The sequence below is a fragment of the Psammomys obesus genome, unplaced genomic scaffold (assembly GCF_907164565.1).
Source record: "Psammomys obesus unplaced genomic scaffold, mPsaObe1.curated_primary_1811, whole genome shotgun sequence".
Lineage (NCBI taxonomy): Eukaryota > Metazoa > Chordata > Mammalia > Rodentia > Muridae > Psammomys > Psammomys obesus.
In genome coordinates, this window is record NW_026596079.1 from 35,053,676 (window position 1) to 35,072,128 (window position 18,453).

Here is an 18,453-nt window from a genome sequence, read left to right on the forward strand (position 1 = left end):
GGGCACATTGAGATGGAATTGCACAATTGTGTTTTAAATGGTCTTTGTTGACTGTGAGATGCCAACGATTATAGGAAAACTTTTTTATTTTTTTCCTTTGTGAAGAAAGAAACATGGGAGCAAATGTGATCACACCATTTCTTATTGCTCAATTATAGGATGTCCTGACTTAGAAGAGTTAGATGCAATAGGATCGAATGTCTAGCTGATTGATAGTAGGGACCCAAATACAAGAAAGTAGGCCTACTTTCAGAAATTCTGGATATAGATGAGTTCTACCTAGGGTTTAAAAAGTTTGAGTGCCTTTCATGAAAAAATGAAATCTAGAATAATCACCAGAGTTTCCCAGGATTTCCCAGTGAAGTGTGCCAAGTGGAAATATGGGGGAAGAGAATGAAATGCCAAAGAACAGCAGATACAGTCTGAAGTAATCAAGCTCACTTAAAATATATAGATATCAAAAGTATGTGTAAAAGAATAAGACATTTTTAATCGTGATGTTTTTAGATATAAATCAAAGGTTATTTGTAAATAAAAAAGCTTTCCCTAAAGAAGACCCATTGTTTTCTCCTTTGGATTATATATGCTGGACACATGGGAACGTTCTCTGAGGTCTAGGGTCCCTTGAGACACTCGAGCAGTTAAAGACAATCTATGGCATTATCAAAGGCAATCATGATTGTTTATTTTTTTTTAAATCTGACCAAAGGTCAAAAATAATTGCTTTTGTCTCGTTACAGAGCATTAACTCAAGTTTTCTACACTAGGGTTTATTTATGCTCTGCCTTCTTATGAAGACCCTATCCCTTAAGATTTGACTGAAAATCATATCTTAAAGAAAGACGACAGCATTTGCCTTGTTCATCAACAACAGTGGCCTCTAACCAAATTGAATTGGGATTTTTCTTACCCCTCTGCGTATTTGCAGGCAGCAAACACAGTGCTCTCTACATAACTGTGGGTGTATATTGCAGAAATAGTTCTTTGGAAAGCCTTTCCCTTCTGTCACAAATAATCAAACTGAGCAGAAATACAAACAGTAGCAGGGTCCCACCATAATCTGGAGTTGTTCATTGGTCCAAGTGCAGAGAAGTGCTTGTCCGTGCATACACAATGTGCCAGCTTACCCTGACTAATGAGAGATTAATCTCATTCCCCCTTTAGTTTTATTCACACAAGCAGCCATTAATCCCGTTCTGGGCATCCAAAACATAACTGGTACTTAAACCTTCCCTCCGTTTTCCCATCTCAGATTCCCTGCTCATTGGTGCCTATTCTCTGATGAGAAATGCCTGCATAGTACAGAATACACTTGTAAATATGGGCTAAGAATAACTATTTCACACTCTACATCTGGGCATTGTTGAATGAATTTAGTTTAAGGATCCTGGAGTCGCTAACCAGATTTTGTCTGTGAAACTCTAACATGTCCCTGTCCTCATAACAGAAACATAACATAAAATGTCTACCTAACAACAATTGGTAACACCCTGGCATGTTTTATGGGGCAGGTCAATTCTACTGAAACGTCACTGGAGTCCATGAAGTTTATGACAGAAATTATTATTACTGAGTCGCCATACTTCCCTTTGTTCTCTTTTTATTCATTTCTTCAGCAAAGGGCAGAAAACTGTGTTTTAGAATAAATTTACATTTTCATTGAATTTCCTGTGCTGTTCATTTCATGTGTCTTTGGAGCCAGCTACTTCCCCCTCTATTAAAATGTCATTCTAGGAGGTTAGTCAAGCATATTTTAAAAGGTTTAACACTATAAAGAAAAAGTATAACTTATTCAAAGTCTTCAACTTGTGCTAGTTAGTATAAAGTGGAATGGTCCTCTTTGAGATTTGAGCAACCGAAAACTGTGCACACATTGACTGTGAGGCACAGAGCATTTTCTGGCTCATGCCCAGTTCCCATTTTCTGTGAGTTGAATTATAATCTACTTTGTGTTCAGTTGACTGGCTTTGTTTACGTCATTAAAGGAGTTTATTCTGTATCTCCATGTAGTTACTAAGCCCTTAGAAACATGAGCTTCTTCAACATAAAGCAGAAGAAAATATGACAGGGGTGAGGAAGAAGATTGTAGGCATACATGTTTGGAGTTCACAGGCCAGACAGAATTGGCTCAGTTCTCTTAAGATGGCATTATGTGCACTAGCTTTGACGTTTGACAATCAAAGGTTTGAGTTCAGACACAAGTTCTGCCATATACTTAAGCTTTGGCGTACTTTGATGTGAAAAAGGAGAAAACAATTTATTTGCTATTGTTTGGGGAATTGAATTAAATGAAATAATATATACAAAAGAAATGAATACGATAAGCTATAGCAATGGATTGGCCTAATATAAGATCACGCACAGTGTGGTCAATATAATAGGAGGGCAAAGAAACTAACTTTCAAAGAAAGAGTTTATCTTCCTCACATTTATATAAAGCATTTTCCTGCTTCAAACACATTGTTGATGTACTTGAATTTTCTTTTGCTATGCTTCACTCCTTAGATAAGTTGAACATTGGCTTTCATAATATGAAATTGATTATCTACTAGAGGCAATTGCTAACCTATGTTTAGAACATTTTACATTACTTTTTGTTTTTTGCTTCCTATTTGGAAAATGTTTTCTCTTTTATAAAGTTACCTGTGTTTGTGTGTGTTTGTGGTGCATTTGTATATGGATGTGTGGGCATATGTTCGTGTGTGTACATGTGCACTTGTGTGAGAACAGGCATTCACATGTGTATGTGAAAGTCAGGGACAATGTCAGGTGTCAGTCAATTACTGCTTTCAACCTTGTTTGAAGTGGAGTCTCTGTGTTGGTCTCTGCTCTGTAGTAAGGTAGCTGGTGGGGGGGGGGGTTCTGCATCCTAGCTCATGGTAGAAGAACAGTTACAGAAAAGCACTTTCTCTGTGCCTAGACATGCGCTTCCGGATTCAATCCAATGTCTACCAGCTTGTGGAGCAAATTCTTCACACTCTGAGCCTCCTGCTCATCCCCATAGTGTAAGTTCTGTACTTCATGACACTTATAGTTTGTGATTAGCAGTCAACCAGAGAGTTATACTCTCCATTGATATGAACATCCCTAATACTTTTTCCTGAATTTAGTTACTAAATTTAAAAAAACAGACTTACACATCAGATTTTAGTTGGCATTTTTTTCTGTAATGTGTTGCAATAGAAAACCAGTAGTTATTGGAATCTCAAAATAGACTCATTGTTCATTCCTACATGTGTTCTGCATATTACAGGATCATGTAAAACCCATCTGAAATCAAAAGGCCAGTAACTGTTAACTGTTATTTTCAATGTCAATTTTCAGATCATATTAACAACATATTTCCTTCTCTTTCTCTCTCTCTCTGTGTGTGTGTTTGTGTGTGTAGACATGTGTGCATTTAGACTTAAAGGCTGATATTATGATATCTTTGTCAATCACTCTTCATCTTGTTTCCTGAGACAATGTCTCTTCACTGAACTTGAAGCCCATTGATTGGCCCTCTCTGGTTGGCCAATGAGGTCTCAGGATCTGCCTGTCTCCATCCCTCAGCCCTGGGCTACAAGCACAGGACACTATGCTGAGCTTCTACATGGGTTCTGTGGATTCTGGTCCTCATGCTTGCAAAGCAAGCACTTTTCCCATGGAGCCAGCCCAGCCTCATCAGTCACATGACATTCATGAATACGTATGGAATATCAATTACACCTGGACACGAACCGTCATCGCGCAACTGTGCCTTTTGTTTTAGAAACTTGAAAAGTTGGCTGAGGCTTCTCTGCTTCATCTCAGTTTTACTTTCACAAGGAACATGGGGTTTTTGTTTGTTTGTTTGTTTGTTTTGTTTTTGTTTTAAGAAAAGGCAGCTTATAGAGCTGGTAAAACTCAATTTACTCATTAAAACTTATGTCTATAAGTTCAATGTATAAAGAAAATTTCCTTGTGAGTATTTTTCCTCATTTTGTGCATGTGTATTATGAGTTTGTGTGCTATATGAGAAGTTTCCAAGTCAGAAACTTCTCTGGGGGTATACTGAGTATTTTAAACTCTTGACAATAAAATAAATTACATCACTCTGGTAAAGAAATGTATACCCAGATCAATAACTCCAGTCAGCTGAGACTGACATATATAAAACTCAGCTTCCCCGATGCCCACGTATGGGTACAACCACCAGATATAGTTTACAGCTCGACTTTTAAAAAGAGATATGTGAATTGTAGGTGCCCATTGTTTTAATTTTCTGCTTAATGGCATTACTTTAAAGTGGTCATCATCAGCTTTGACCTTAGCAACCACTAAGAAGGCCATGTGGCGACTTGGTGTAACCCACCATCTGATTAGAATATGTCCCAGTCATGTTAATTTCCTTTAGAAATGGCAGCTTAGTTGTTAAGCTAACTCTCTTGTCTTTCAGTAGGTGTATCCGTTGGCTATGGCTTTTGTTGCACATCATGATAAAGAAAATTATTATTATTTGTAAATAGAGGTAAAATATGGCATATGCCTATTATTCTTCTCCAGCAAGTCTACCTAAGACTATTTGGAATATCCTGTATTTGTAGCTGTATTTCTATGCAGCAACAGTTTTACAAAAAGTGTGTGTGACATATTTTGTTGTGTGAAATTATTAGTAGTCCTTATACAGGTACAGTTATGGTGCCATAAGTGGAAAAATGTGCTGCTACTTTGTATTGAGGAAAAATTATGATTTTAGCACATTTTCCACTGACAGAAGTGGAATCAATTTTATTATTATAAAAATATTGCTTTATTATATTACATCTTAATTATCTGTTATACTATATATAATCCAGAGTTTTACCTTTTTTAGACTTTCATATCTATTTTGTATTTCTGTTTAATAAATAAATGTACTATGCACTTTGAGGCTTGAGTCTTGTATTTAAAGCAAACAACAGGGAATGGTAGGCCATATTAAACATTTTTACTTCTAGATCTTGAAAATGTTTCTTAAGTAGCCTGAAGGTACACTTCACCATCTCCCTTACACACTAGTATGTATAGTGACATATTTCATTTATAGAAACCTCAAACATGTAAGTGGATTTTGGAGATGAAATTGAGCAAGATAGTTAAAAGTTTAGATTCGAAGATACCTGATAAAACAGGGTTAGATGAAAGGGGAGGAGGTCCTCCGCAAGCAGTGGACTTGGAAAGGAGCAGGGAGGAGATGAGGGAGGGAGGGTGGGGTTGGGAGGGAATGAGGGAGCGGGATATAGCTGGGATACAGAGTTAATAAAATGCAACTAATAATAAAAATTAAAAAATTAAAAAATATTATCACAAAAAAGTTTAGATTCAGAAATTTAATTAAAATTATATTTTGCATCCGTACGACCTTATGTCATCTACAGCTGTTTTAATGGAGCAATCAAACTTTTATACACATATAAATTTCAGAACAGGATTTGACTTGAGATGTTTTTTTTTTTTCTTTAAGTCTTTAACCCAGGATGCCACTGAGTGTGGAGTTTCTTTTTAAAAAGCAATATGCAAGTGGAATGTTGTTGCCACAGAAAAGATTATGCAAGCATATTAGCTTTGCTCAAGACATCCAAGTTCACAGAAAAATATTTGTGACTTCAACTGTTACCCAGATTTCTTTTTTTTATCGTTACCAACTCATGATTGGTTGATTTAACTAGGATACCACAAGAATAATTTAGAACCTGTAACACATTTTAAACATTTTTTAAATCTGAAATGAGGCAATGACCCCTGACACTCAAGGAGGCTGCCCAGTGATCAGGTATCAGGCCTGGGTCTGGTCTCCAGAAGGTTCTCTGTGGCAGACAGAACACTAATGAATATCAGCGTTCGACCTCTTGTCCTTGCACAAACACACATTTTGTGGCTTCATTGCAATTTCAAAGTCACGTATTTTGGGTTTTTCTGAGGTTATCATGCTTGATAAAGTTTGCAAAAGAAACTAAGGATGACCTGATTGTTTCTTAGGAATAAAAGTTGTGATTGTTAGTTCCGTTTTTTTCCACTGCTTCTCCATGAAAAAATATTCTTATTGCCTGATTTGTCATAGGTACAGAATCTTGAACAATCACAACAATTCACAGAAGTTACCCAAAATGGGTCATGAGAAGCCAGGAACTGACAAAAGTATTTATTTTCTTTTTAATCAACTTTCTTTTTTTAAACTGCACTGTATACATGTATGACATTCTCAAAGAATTAAAAAATAAATAAACAAGCCAAATTCTCCTTTCAAAACACTGAGTCCAACTCCACATAAAAAGTTGTTTCAACAAAACTCATATTGCGGCGGCTCTTGTGTTCACTTGACTTCTAGTCCTAGAAAGAAGAGTAAGGTTAAACCTCTTACCCATTACTGCTAGAGAATTTAGATACTTATTAATCATAGGATATGAGTAGAAGGAGGCATTTTCTAAAAGTGAATCAGAGAAATTAATTAAGACTGATGCGCATTCAAGATACTTATGTGATAAATATGTAAAATAACTCACCTAAGCTTTGACAGACAGGGACCTCTGACTTTAAATCAAAGCAGTTGTTTCAGCCATCAGGCACTGCGCAGATATATACTGAACAGTTTTCTACACTCCCTCACGATTCACATTGAGACAAAGAAGGGAAATAGTATGAACTCACTTTGAACTCAGGGTTTTGTCTCTCTAAAGGCTTCCCTTTGTCTTGGCTAATGATACACTCTCTGTGAGGGAGAAGTGGATTCCATAATAAGGTAGTAAGACATCTGGGGCCTATTTTTAGATTGAGTAAAAAGCATCTGAATGAATATTTCCAGAAAGTGTCTGAAAAGAAGACATATAGGAGCCAAAGGTCAGTAGACAAGGGTAAAACCCATTTCCAAATGACTTTATTTTACAAGCACAGCCAAGGTTTTGGAAGAAGTCCACTCTGGACAATCCTACCTCTTAGACAGTTATCCTGCTGTGTCTTGCTTTCTTGATAAGAAAATGCAGGTATATCTTTGAACAAATAAATCAGTTTGATGCTGGAGTAGAAACGTATATATATATATATATATATATATATATATATATATATATACACATAATATATATAAACATATATGTATATATGTATATATACACATATAAATATATATGAATATGTATATATGTATATAGATATAGATATACACATATGAAAGACAAGAGGCATACTAGGCTAAATCAATGAGCCGTAATACAGGCAGGTAGGCAAAATTGGTCAGGAAGACCTGCCATTGTCTTTAAATTCAAGTAAGTATTGAGATAATATTGAAAATTTGTATTACACCTCAGTTCATTATCACATTGTAGTTTAGACTGGCTAACAAAGTAAGTGATACTAGACTTGGAAAGAAAATGTATAGCGCCTTGCTTAGAGGGCATGACTATTCCTGTAGAAAAACATGTGGATATTAGGTTACTATAATGATTTAAACAAACAGTTAAAGATTTGTATGAAGTTCCTTTTAGCATTACCAGATAATTAAAAGTGAAAGAAAACTGGCTGAAAACTTGTTATAAGTGGTTTTCTTGGGAATTGATTTCTGTTGTAATAGGCAAACAGAACAGAGAATCTTGTCCAATAATAGAATGCCTTGAGAAATTGAAATGAGATCGAATCTAAGCAGTGCCCTCCCTAGAAAAGGCTTTTGTAGCTACTGTACATTTGCGCTTTTAAGGTTACCCCAATAGGTCTGTGTTTTGTTTTGTTTTGTTTCTGTTTGATTGTTTGCTTGCTTTTTAATAAGAGACTTTTGTGGAGCACTGAATGCTACATTCACTTCTTTCCCAAACCAGCTGTTTGGAGATGTACAAGTGGCTAGAAATGAAGAGAAAACTGGACTTTAGCTAGGAGTTCTTTGCTTTTTAGTTAATGATTCTTAGTGTGTAAGTGTCATATGCTCATTAGTGGAAGCATCAGAAAATGCTGACAAATGTACAAATTTATCTTCTTAAAAAGAGGGTTAGTGCATATACTACCACTTTTCAGTGCATGGAGGGGGGCTTCATCCTGTCAAACCATTTTACTTAATGAGATATATTTAATATATATAAATATACCATGGTGCACTCACAGAATGTTCTAGTAAGTATTCAGGAGACAGTTATAAACAGCAACATCTGTAACTTGATACTTACTATGTGCAGTAAATATGGTGATTAAATAAGGTAAATAGGGAAGAACAAATATCAGAGTGCCAAATGCAGAATAGATGTTCAATAAATATGAATTAGTTGATTTTTATTACATTAGGGTAATTTTAATTTCTTCTAGTCCTTTTCTGCTTTAAGAATGGGAAGTGTGTGTGTGTGTGTGTGTGTGTGTGTGTGTGTGTGTGTGTGTGTATGCCTATTCTCATTTTCATATTCTTGGCAATACCCTTGGAAATATTTCATTTGGGTCAAGCATTTTTTTTCAGGATATTTTTCTTAAAATAATATTAGACTTTATTTTGTTTGTTTTGGTTGGGTTTGCTTTTTTTTTTTAATGCTTTTGGCAAGTTCATATGTAGATGTCCTTCTGTTCCAAACCTGGGGAAAATATTCCATACCACTGCACAATTTACAAGACCACACAGTGATTTATAAGGGTCCCCTCCCCCTCAGTTGAGCTTTTAATGGGGAAAACCCATCTATATTGCTGTGTCAAGAAATCACCACCTTTATCACATACCACAGACAGAAATGAACCATACAAAAGCAAATAACCCTGAGCCCCACTGCAGGAAGCTGGAGGAGATCTTGAGCTTTAGCAGATGCTCCCAATGTATAGTTAGCTGTAGAGATCATGAAATATGGACACTAATGAGAAGTAATACAGAGAGTTTGTTGAGGGCAATGACTTTAAACTCGCTTCTTCAAAAACATTAAACATTGTCCAACAATATCCTGAAATCCACATGGCCCCGCTCAGAACCCAGGTTGCCTTCAGTTCTGCACCAACTTTGCAGGGGTTCAGATGTAACACATTGCCCTATCATCTTTGTTAATTTTCTATATTTAATCAAAATACTGGCTAATCTAATGTGTTTTCACATTTTTAGAGATTGAAACAGTTAAGAGTTTTTGTATTTATTCTTGAATCCATAATCTTAACAACAGATAGTTTGATACTTCTAAACTTTGGAGGTGTAGTCATATCATAAGAAAGGAAGAAAAGTGAAAAGCATTCCAATGAAAGCTATTTAACATATAACTTTAATATGTCCTTCCCTCATTATCTACCTTAAATGATACATGTTCAATCATTAGCCTGTTGTATATTAATACATTTAAATTGAGAAGGAAAATGCATTTTAAATCCATGAAATCAATGAATGTTACAGCATTGCTTAATTGAAAAATGCTTGTTGCATACTGTAGTAATACATTTTTGACCCATGCTTGATGTGGAAGTAGAGAATTATATCCCTTTTTCATATGTAACTATCAAAATGCATATTTATATAGATACATTTTGTTTAAGTGGCCATCTCCAAATATTGGCACGTACCTGCCCCATTACCTTTGGGCCCAAGCATCTGAAATAAAATCAGTGAACTGTGCACACACTCATCCAGTACATGTTTGTTTGTTTGTTTGCTTGCTTTAAGGATGTCAAAGTTTACTTTCTTTCACTTGACTAGTGAAAAATTCATAAAGACGCAAAGAAATTGTATTGCTCCAGACTAAAACATACAACATATTACACAGGTCACTAATTTATATCAGGTGTAAATAATGGACCCAAACCAAAACTGAGGAGGAAATGCATGATTTAATTTTGTTTTACTGATCTCATAGAAGGTTAGGAATGATGTGGACTTTAGTAACTGATGAAGTAAGGAGAAAGTGGAAGTAGAGTTAAAGTAATGAAAGGTTCCTTGACATGAGAAGATGCCCTTTCTAATGGTTTTAGGTCATTATTGCTGAAAGCAATAACTTCTTTACTGTGATTCCTATCATGTGTCTGTCTATCTCCAGGGTCTTGGCCTATCTTTCTCAGACCATTCTCTTAGTATCTGTATGCATGCAAGCATGAACATGCCACACACGCACGTTCAAACAATAGGACATCATAGGAGAAATAAACTGTTCTGCCCGGAAATCCTCTGGAATTAGGCTTACTTAACATCTTACCGGATGTTAAGTGTGACCATGTTCTCCTGCCTTTCTGTACTCCAAAGCAGAAAAGAAAACAGAAAAGTCAGAAACGGTGAAAGAGGACAAAATCAATGAGTCTCTTCAGTTAAAATTATTCCTCAACTTTAGAAACAATGTTACAGAAAATAATTTTCAAAAATAAAACACAGCCCTGGGTGTAAGGATATTGATAAATCAATGTATCTACAATATATCTACAGTATACTTTGAATATTTCATTTAAAGAAGTCTCCCGGACATGATTATCTCCTTATTGAAGTTTGACACTGATGCCGGATAAGGAAAACAAAACACAGTTTATTCACTTGGAACTCATGAGTGTTGTCATTCATGTAACTATTATGCAACTGCCAGAGTTTGAGCGTCCCCACAAACACCAAGCTGTGCCACTAACTTAAAACCAAAAATAAGTAATATAATTTAAAAAGTCATATAACTCAATAAGATAGCTTTGTCTGAGAGCCCAAAGGGGAAATAAAAACTCAGGCTTATGACTGTCAGAACTTTTAGAAATCTCAGACTTTTTATAAATCTTATGTAGAGACTTATAAAACAGTTCATTAACGATTTTCTGATGTGTGTGTGTGTCTGTGTGTGCATGTGTGCGACTCCACTGTAACCTGATGGCAGATGTTTACTAAACAAAAAAAATGTCTGAAAAATCTTTATTTGTCAAAAAGTATGGTTTGAAAGCTTCTGAACTGGTAACTATTTGAATTCTCTTCAAATTATATTGTTTTGATTTACATAAATCTATATGTGTCATGATTTGCCTTTATGCAGATTTTTCCTGAACTATTGAATACATTGGATATGCCATGATCTTTAACTCATAAATGTTTCAGTGTTCAGTTCCTATTAATAAAGCTATTTAAAAACACAATTGAGTTTTAATTTCCAGTCAGGAAATTTAAAGCTGTTGTAATATTATTACCCAGTCAGAACTCTGTTCAAAGTTCATTAAATTACCCAGTCATGTTCTTCATGTTTTTTCCTCCTCCAGCATTTACTTCAGGATCATGATTTTCATTATATCACCAAGTTTCACCAGTCTCTGATCTAGAATGGGTTTGGATTTTTTGTGTATTTCTTGGTAATGGCATTTTGATACACTTACAATGACACTAAATTTTGGGTTAGTTTCTTTCTTTGTAAGCTGAGTCAGGCTATAAACTTTCTCGTTTGTTTGTTTGTTTGTTTGTTTGTTTTGTTTTACAAGAGAAAACATTAAAATGATATTCAGTCTTCCTTATGCTTTATGACTGGTGACAAAACATGTTCCTTTATTCCAAGATTGATGGCATTAGCTTTGTATACAACAAAGGAATACATCACTCAGATAACTAGGAAGAATGAAGTCCTAAGTGAATCAATGATGGTTGACAGAGGCGTGGCCATGTCAAAACCCAATGCCTCAGCCCCATAGAAGAGGCAAAACTTTGCCTGGGTAATGTTTAGAGGGATTGGAGTCTTCCTCTGGTCTGAATGCAAATATTGACAGTGTGTGCAAAAAATATCCACTGTAGCTTTTCCTGAAATATGTTTAAAGTCTAAATACTGCTCCTCCAGAGACTGTTCCTACTAACATTAGCCAAACCTGCCTTCCTGTTCAATAAATGACAACTCTGCTTCCCAATTTAGCTGCAGGGAATAACTCCATCTCCCTGTTCAACTGCTTAGAATAAATAGCTGAGCTTCTACAGTGCTGTGGTTTTTCTACTGATCCCAGCTTTTCTAGGTGTCTTTTTGTTTGTCCTTTCTTCATTCGTTCTCATCCTCAGTTAGGTGAATCCTTCAAGCTGTGCAGAGTGTGGCAGACAGCTAAAGAAGTGGAAAGCAGAGAACATGCAGATGTGTCCGCCAGTACAAAGGACCTAATGTAAAAACCGTTGTTCTAATTTCATTGGCTGAAGAAAGATATTTGTCCACGCTTAATTTTATTACGGAAGTAATGTATACTTGCTCACCTGTTTGAGGTACTGGAAACTCACATGGAAAGAAGCATGAAAGCAACAATCCAATCTGTAAAGGAATAATGAGCCAATACTCTAATAAACACTTTGGCATATTTTCGATGAACTGAATGGGGAAATACTTGAAAGCTTTTGGGTAGAACTCTAACTTCATTTTCAAAAGCTGCTCTGGTTTCTGTGCTGGGCTATACTATCAAGGAAGGAAAGGACATGTGCAAGGAGACCAAGTAGAAAGGACTTGCAGCAATGCAGAGAAGGGTAGTGGTGGATCTGATGAGTTGGTTATATATTGGCTATGCTCCATAGGTATAATTAGTGGGATTTCCTTAGACGTTACCTACTAGGGAAGCAGAGAAAAAGGTTTACAGTCTCAGAAATTATACAAGAATGATGAGTGACCAGAGACCAAGATGGAGGACACTGTTACAGAACATGATTATTTCACTTCATTTATTTCACGAGTACATGCTAATTATCAAGGAGTTTCATGATGAGTTTTCCATATATTCATATATGTTAATCAAAAATGTTCCTTCTATTTTCTTTCTTCAAAATGAAAGGAATTTTAGTATGTGACCTGCAAAAATAAATAAATAAATAAATAAATAAATAAATAAATAAATAAATAGACAAATAAATAAATAGATTATATCTGAGTCGAAGGCTAGGAGTTGAGTTGTGTTGTTCCCTGTTAGAATTACCTGTGGATTCTACTTGAATGGAAGGGTCCACCATTGAACTGGCATGTCTGGAATTCAGAACCAAGGTCTGTGTTGAAGAAATAAATCTGGAAGCTGTATGAATGGAATTAATACTCAGAGAGTAGGATCTTAGCTCAATGGTAGAACTATTGTTCAGGAGGTGCAAGGCCCAAGGATTGGTGCCCAGTATAGAAAGAAAAAAACGAATGAGGATGATGTTTAAATTTGTCTCCTACACTTTGCAGGAGTCACTTAATTGGTCTACTTGGTTGCACATTTCCCTTTTCTCAACACATCTTTCATCTTGACAACTTTTTAAAATATATATAAAGCAAAACTTTTGACATTTTAGTCTGTCTTTCAAGTATAGATATAGCTTAAAGGACACATCCAAATTTAATAGAGATTCACACCCAAGCCAAGTTCTATTCCTGGTTTACTAATACAATCTTTAAATGCCAAACTCAAGGGTCAGCTTTCCTGCTCACTGTCCACAATGCTCTTGTTGGGAAATCTGTTCCCTCTTCCGTGACTCCTCGGAATTTCTTGTGAGTTTTGCTGCCCAGCACAGAAGCTCTCAGCTGCGTTTTGACTGTTGTGCACTTGAAGTGTGGCAAGTCCAAACCAAAATGTACTGCAGATGCCAAAGCTATTATTGAAAGGCTTCCTATAAAGTATACAAAATAAACACAAATCTACTTACAGAAGACATGTAAATAAGATATAGTGTTAGTTCCACCGACGCATTATTCAAGTGTGCCATACAGCAGTGGCTTTTGATTCCATGCCTTGCAATTTTCTTCTACAGAATAGTGCTGCTTTAGAGGTTGCCACTTGTAATTAAATTTATGCTGCTCAGATCTCGTCTGTTGGTTGATATAGATTCTGAGTTTCTGAAACTGGAAATTTTATTTAGTGCTATTTATAGAAAGTGACTAGATGGTCAACAAAAGTAACTTAAAGTTTATTTATTTCTGTTGGTGCTACTCTTAATTCATTAAAGAATCAACAAATCACGTATAATGTGAAGCAGAATTTGAAAAAGAGTCAACTATAGGTCTGTAACGTGCAATTCAGAAAACACTGTACTTTTCCAAAAATCAGCCATAATTTTAGTTGACCATATATAATTTTTGAACTAAAAGTTATAATTTTTAAAGAAATCTCAGAGGAGACCCTGAAAACTTTCAAGGGATCATTGTAGGGATAGAGATTATTATTGTATTGTCTATATTCCTGTATATCCAATACCCTTTACAAAGTTAGAAATAATTGTAAAATATTCACTGAGCAATGAGATGAAGCCAGTGTCCACCAAACAATCTAATGCATCACAATGTAATGGATAACCCAGAAGAGAGGTCCCAGAACCTCTGTGCTTCTGAGAAACAAGATGCTAATGCGATAGATGCCATGTAATTCACCACAGGGAGCACAATCAGAGAGCCACCTCTGACGAAATGCAAAAGGAGGGTGTGCAAAATTGGAATGTATTGTCAGTCTACTTTAACCAAGTGCACTGTTCAAATGACCAGATTGCATGTCTAGACAGAAATACCCCTGCAGGGAAGAAGAATGATCCTCCAAGATATGTTAATTTGATGTAAATCTCCTCTTGACCTGCAGAGTCCTGCCTTTATGGTTCTCTCAACAGGGTTTTCGCTTGTTATTTGATCCCTTGAGGGTTCTGCTCTTCAGAAAACGAGTAGAATGGTACAACTTCTCTCCCATAAAAAATGAATGGCCACCAGCTGATTCATAAACCATGTCTTATGTGAATAATAATCCTAAATATCTTTCATTTTCATATTTTAAAGTATTAAAACTGATTCCTGGACATGAAAGTAAATGAAATTAGTGCAAATATTAGAACATTCTACATTACTATAGTCCATTGGCTTGCATGCCTTTTTATATTTCATATTAGCTTGTATCAACTAATTTTGAAGATACTTTTGGATATTGCTAGTGACAGCCTCAAAAATATTTAGATGTTTATGCAAAGTTATATATATATATATATATATATATATATATATATATATATATATATATATGTAGTCAGAGTAGTTCATGTCAATGAGAACAAGAATAGGATCTCATGAACCAATAATATTGAAGCCATTCATGTGCCATATTATTTAACACCCACTTTGGCTGGCTAACATGAACAGAAGGACAGGAGGATAAAGTTGTCCTCCTACCTTGACATACAGACAATGTGCTTGAAAAGGGAGTGCTTTATGTTTTCCTCATTAAATACATCTGGCCTCGGTAGGAAGGATAATGATACTCAAAGTTCAATTTAATCCTAAAAACCTGTCCTTTCCCCTAGGTAGCTGAGCCAAAATGAAATGTACTTTGAGAACTTTCCGTGTTGCTAAATAGCTTGCTCAACAGTTACTAGCTGGGGTTTAAGCGTTTTGTTTGGTATTAGGCCCTGGTGCCAACAATTCAGACGTGGGACATCCACATATAACCCACTGATATTTGAGCCAGATTCTTCCCGCACAGAAGATATTCTGAGAGCAATTTACAGTTTTGGAAGGACATTGACGCTTCTTGGACACTCTTAATGCCACTGCTATCAAGCATAGTAAACTTATAACGAAGTGATCTGACTCTGAACTTAAAGTCTGAGGGTAGATTTTAACCAGACCCATTGTGTGTTCATCTTCATACTAAGTTCAGGTTCAATGACACTAATGACCCAGATCCATTCATTCCCTCAATTAGAGCAGTATGTGTCCAAAAATCTTTCCTTGTTTCTATTACATTACTATGTATACTGTGAATGCCTAAGAATCTGAACTTTTGGATCCAAGAAAATGCTAAAGGCTACATAATACCATCTATTTAACTCAGATGTCCCCAGAACTTAATTGACTTTATCAAATGTGTTGCATAATAACAAGGCTATAACCAAGCTGAAAAATAGAGTTCCTAAATTCTAGTCACAATCTTTCCACTGTATAATTATTCATTCATAATTATATCAGAGCAATGTTCTGAAAGGTGATGATCTGTTGAGGAAATTTTTCTTCTCCTCTGAAAGTCTATGTGATGAGTAAAGGCAGCTAAGAAAGCAAGGACCTTAAATACATAGATTATCTTAAAGACATATGTAAGGTATAGGACTAGGGTTATAGTTCAGTGGCAGTGTGCTTGCCCATCAAATGTAAGACCTAAGGCTTGTGCCCCACCATCGCAGGAAGAAAAGAGCACATTAAATATTAAATGAGGACACAAAAAATGATGGAAGGGGAACAAGTGCTGTCTCTGACATGAACTCAGGGGCTGGCTCTTTGATTACTTCCTCCTGAGGGGGTAGCAGCCTTGCCAGGCCACAGAGGAAGACAATGCAGCCAGTCCCGATGAGACTTGATAGGCTAGGATCATATAGAAGGGGAGGAGGACCTCCCTTATCAGTGGACTTGGGGAGAGGCATAGGAGGTTAAGAGTGAGGGTGGGATGAGGAGGGGATGAGGGAGGGGGCTACAGATGGAATACAAAAATGAATAAATTGTAATTAATAAAAAATAAATTAATTTTTTTAAATGATGGAAAGCACTTATAGATAATTAGAACATGCTTAATAGAAAATGAATCTTGGGAGTTTAAAAGAAAGACAGCAGGGCATGGTATATTAAAGGAAACACATAGGAGGAAATAGGAGGAACAAATAGGAGGAAATTGTGCAAATGTTATCGCAAGGAATGCAGCTGAAAGAAGGGTTTCTATTTGTCCTATGCAGAAGAAACTCTGGCACCTTCTAGCCAGACTCATCACTAAGACTTAATGGGATACAATGATGTTTAGGGAGCAGTTGAGCAGTACTTATGTGCTCCAGTACTTTGATTTTGTATGTGCTTTTCAGATGCAAACATATGATAAGATGAAGCTACAATATTTGGGAGATACAGAATTAGAAAACATACAGAAAAACGGTGATGATCACATGGTAAATTTAAATTAACCCAAATATTTCCATTTTCTTATAGAAAAAAATTCCTATTTCACAGTCTCTCTCTTTCTCTCCCTCTCTCTCTCTCTCACTGTGTGTGTGCATGTGCACATGCGTGTTTTTGGGCTTTGGGACATGCTCACTCATATGTAATAATTGGCTTTGGTTGAATTTGTCTCTCACGTTTCACCTTAAGTTTTGAGACAGAGTCTCTGACTGAACCTGACGTTGAAGCCCACATATCCAGCTAGCTAGCTACTCAGAGGCCTGGGGTGCCTGTGTCTCCATACCCCAACGGGGTTACAAATGTGCACTGTCACCCCTGTATGTACAGAGTACTGGAGAGCTGGACTCGGGTCTTCTCATTTCTGCAGAGAATACTTTAACCAATGAGTAATGTTGTTTTAATAAACTTGTTGTCTAATAGTTACACACGACGGCATATATGCATTTGAAAAGCTTTTAAAATACAAATAAACTGAGATGCAGAGTAAAATCCAGTTTGAAACTAGGCTAGAGAACAATATAACAAAACAAGAGTGCATCATGGCCTGTACACAGTGGTATTTATTGACCTCAAGCAACTTTGCCAAAATGTATTATTTTATTTTTCAGTTTCCTCTCATTTATATTGCTAGATGTTCAAAGGAAATGCAGTTGGTGAAGAGCTTTGACCTTTCTATTGTGAGGAGCTGTGTGAGCTCATGTAAAACATTAAAAATTTTAAATAAACTCAGTTTTTCTTCGTTTCCAGCTGGTACGCTGTATCTGAATCTAAGAGGTAGTGGAGCATTTTTTTTTTCTTATCTGTGATGATCTGACTCCTACTAGGGGTGTGGTTTGGACGAGAACTCGGCCAGGAGCTGGACTATGCATGATCTCATTGAGTCCACACCACAGACCACTGAGGTTATTACTCTTTTCCAACTAGACAGATAAGAAAACCAAGGCCCAGGGAGGTTAAATAAATTGTGAGATCTAACCAGACTGTTAATGGCAAAGCAGAGATTCAAATAAAGATTGTTCAACTCCCGAGCTGAGTTTCTCTCTACAGTTCCATAATACATTAACGAGAATCCCAGGAGTGAGGAGAAAACTGTATGTAAAGAACTTCAGACAGTTCGCAGCAGAAACTATGAAGGAACCAGGAGGCTCAGAGGGAGGCAGTTTGTTTCTTTGGACACTAAAAAGTTTACCAGGCCCAGAGGATCCACTGTGTTTGCCCTTCATGATCCCTAGGTGTAGAGAATAAAGCAGTGTCAATGTGGAACTTTCAGGGGGATGCTGTTATATAAAAAATCTTTCCAACAGAGATAATTCAAGATAAGACATAGCTTACTTGGAAGGCAGTCAGTTTTCTGTCATTGGTCAGTTTTAGGCTGTATAATTATTTGAAAGTGCATTAAACTCAGAGTTTAGCAAATTCTCCCTTTTTTATTCTGGCAACTGTCAGATGAATTAAGGACAATTACACTGATACCAGGAGCATGATTGATTGTCTAAATTAGAACTGAAAGCTAGCAACATATATTATTTGCCATGGTTTTCTGCTGCATTTGTTTCTTTTACATTACCTTTGTTTAAGTATATAAAAAAGGACTGGAAATTTGTGCTTTCTTCTGGTTTAAAATTCTGCATATTCTACATATATTCAACTTAAG